The following is a 3752-nucleotide window of genomic DNA, read 5'->3' on the forward strand; positions in this document are numbered from 1 at the left end:
CGAAGCAAACGCAAGCGCCTCCGGGCCTTCCGAGCCTGAACGTTTTGAAGTCAATTAGGTTTGATCAATGTGGGGGAAAACCTTCATATCAGACAACTGTTCTTTATTTGGACACTTTTTAGAGGGAGCTGGTGTTACCCAACATTGTGGGGAAACAAATTAATAAAATGACAGAAAGTGGCAAGCTATAAAAGCAACGTTCATTTCTGCGCATGCGTGGTTCTTAACTTACTTACCAACTCATTCATTTCGCTATCCGCTATTGCGTAATGGTCAGCGAAAAAGTTCGAGTTCGATCCCACCTCTCTCTCTCTCTCTCTCTCTCTCTCTCTCTCTCTCTCTCTCTCTCTCTCTCTCTAGCTTTTTTTTTTTCGTCTTTCGTCACCCGGGCAAAAGTTTATTACCAACTCTTTTTTTCACATTCTTTTCCCCGGTACGCGTTCCAGCGTATTTTTTAACAAACACCCAGCCAACGCCGGGAACCCTCGTTAGTCTACTATATAAAAGGCAAAATGGATGTGAGCGTTTGTGTCTGTGCACAAAAGGTTTTTTGCAACGGACTTCCTGCGTCGGTTAGATTCCGCGAAAAGTTTTCACATACTTCCCAGATCGTAATATCTCAGATTCGCGAACGGACACAGTTTCTTTATTTTTTATTTTATTTTTTTTTTTGGTTGAGCTGAACAGAATTCCCACCGTGCCGTTATCTCCGCCGTTTAGTTGTTTTTTTTTTGTTTTTTTTTTTTCATATAAATAAAGAAAAATTATTCGAACGCAAACGCCTGGCCTTCAGGCCGCGTAGTATCTGCCCTGCAATTGGTCCTTAGTTAATGTAGGGGAACCCCTTCATACTGAGACAATTACTATTTATTTGGATACTGCCATTGTGCCCCCTTTGGGGGTGAGTTCGTCCCCCCCCCCACGACATTAAAAACGACATTGTGTCTCATTTGCTTTCGTGAAAGGTATAAAAGAAACGCCATTTCTGCAGGTCATCTTTTGCTTTTTAATTGATTAGGTTAAATTTGAACGCTTCAGATTTTCGGTCGCGTCATGGAGTAGCGATAAGACGTCAGGTTTTCTTTCACTTTCTTTTCCGCCTTCGCATCACGGGTTCGAGCCTGCCTGCCTACTACCACTTTTTTTGCTCAACACACATCTCCAAACACCCGGATAACGCCGGGCACCCAGGCTAGTTATATCCTACATTATGATAAAAATTGATGATCTTGCTATCGAATATATACTTTGGCGGAAGTCGGTATATTTTATTTTTATTTCCATTCGTAAAACTTTCCAAATATATTAATGTCTATACTATACACAATGCTGGCAGCAAATATATAACACTCCCATACGTATACGTGCATAATAGAATAAAATATATATATGAGCAGCTTTATTAAAGATGTGACGCTGCACAATAAAGTATAGAAATATTTCTTTCTTTTTTTTAAAGCAAGAGAAACAAAATCACCCAACACTGCATTATGGTGGAATGAATATTATTGATTTGGGCGGTAAAAGGGCGCGCACAATGTTTCCATAGGACAGTTCGCTGCTCTTCTTGTAGCATATCACCTTGTGTTGCCCAAGGACGAACCGTCCTCTAAAGTTTAATTTTAAAAAAGTGAAATACAATGGAATACAAAGGTGAAACCAGATGAGCGGGCTGCAATAAATGTGTACATTATTTAATAAACTAAAATTATTTGGGCCCTTCAGTCTCTTGTTCACATCTTTAGTGTTATCTTCACAATATTTCGGTCGATGTAACCTCCGACCTACTTCAGATGTCTCTTCGCGAACCCAGGAATTTTTCTATCAAACCCGAAAGTTTTTCTGTCGAACTCGAGCGAATTCGGGAATCTTTCTGCCGCATTCGGAAATCTTTCTGCCGAACTCAGAGATCTGCACAAAATTTCGACCGAAACCCTTATTTCATGACTAGGTAAAAGTTTTAAGAAATGTGTAACTGCATTTTTAGTGTTGCCCGCACTGCGGATTGAATCATCTACTTTTAGCAGAGCGGCGTACTGGATAAAGTAAAATTCAGGTGTAACCTCAAGCCTTAAACGTTTTAGCGATAAAAACTGTGCACACAACGTTACCGGATGATTGTTCTCTGCTCTTCACGCAACCTATCACGTGGTGTTACCTTAGAAAGAACCTCTCTCTAAAACCTTATTTTAAAAAAGTGAAATACGATGAGATTATAAAATATAAAAATAGATGGATTGTCAGAAATGGATTCGTGCATTATTTAATAAACGCACAAATAACTGCATTTGAAATTAGGAATTAAAATAAAGAAAAGACGTTATTCTATAGATTATTTCATTGGAATTTATTAATGAGATGAATATTATTTATTAATTTATTTATTTATATTATTTATTTATTTATTAATGAATATTATTTATTAATTTATTTATTTATATTATTTATTTATTTATTAATGAATATTATTTATTATTTATTTATTAATGAATATTATTTATTAATTTATTTATTTATATTATTTATTTATTTATTAATGAATATTATTTATTAATTATTTATTTATTAATGAATATTATTTATTAATTTATTTATTTATATTATTTATTAATGAATATTATTTATTATTTATTTATTTATTAATGAATATTATTTATTATTTATTTATTTATATTATTTATTTATTTATTAATGAATATTATTTATTATTTATTTATTTATTAATGAATATTATTTATTATTTATTTATTTATTAATGAATATTATTTATTATTTATTTATTGATATTATTTATTTATTTATTAATGAATATTATTTATTAATTTATTTATTTATTAATGAATATTATTTATTATTTATTTATTTATATTATTTATTTATTTATTAATGAATATTATTTATTATTTATTTATTTATTAATGAATATTATTTATTATTTATTTATTTATTAATGAATATTATTTATTATTTATTTATTAATGAATATTATTTATTATTTATTTATTTATATTATTTATTTATTTATTAATGAATATTATTTATTATTTATTTATTTATTAATGAATATTATTTATTAATTTATTTATTTATTAATGAATATTATTTATTATTTATTTATTTATTAATGAATATTATTTATTAATTTATTTATTTATTAATGAATATTATTTATTATTTATTTATTTATTTATTAATGAATATTATTTATTAATTTATTTATTTATTAATGAATATTATTTATTATTTATTTATTTATTAATGAATATTATTTATTATTTATTTATTTATTAATGAATATTATTTATTATTTATTTATTTATTAATGAATATTATTTATTATTTATTTATTTATTAATGAATATCATTTATTGTTTATTTATTTATTAATGAATATTATTTATTATTTATTTATTTATTAATGAATATTATTTATTAATTTATTTATTTATTAATGAATATTATTTATTATTTATTTATTTATTAATGAATATTATTTATTATTTATTTATTTATTAATGAATATTATTTATTATTTATTTATTTATTAATGAATATTATTTATTATTTATTTATTTATTAATGAATATTATTTATTATTTATTTATTTATTAATGAATATTATTTATTACTTATTTATTTATTAATGAATATTATTTATTATTTATTTATTTATTAATGAATATTATTTATTATTTATTTATTTATTAATGAATATTATTTATTAATTTATTTATTTATTAATGAATATTATT

Source organism: Euprymna scolopes, chromosome 33 (assembly GCF_053919585.1).
Source record: "Euprymna scolopes isolate OS-2025 chromosome 33, ASM5391958v1, whole genome shotgun sequence".
Classification (NCBI taxonomy): domain Eukaryota; kingdom Metazoa; phylum Mollusca; class Cephalopoda; order Sepiida; family Sepiolidae; genus Euprymna; species Euprymna scolopes.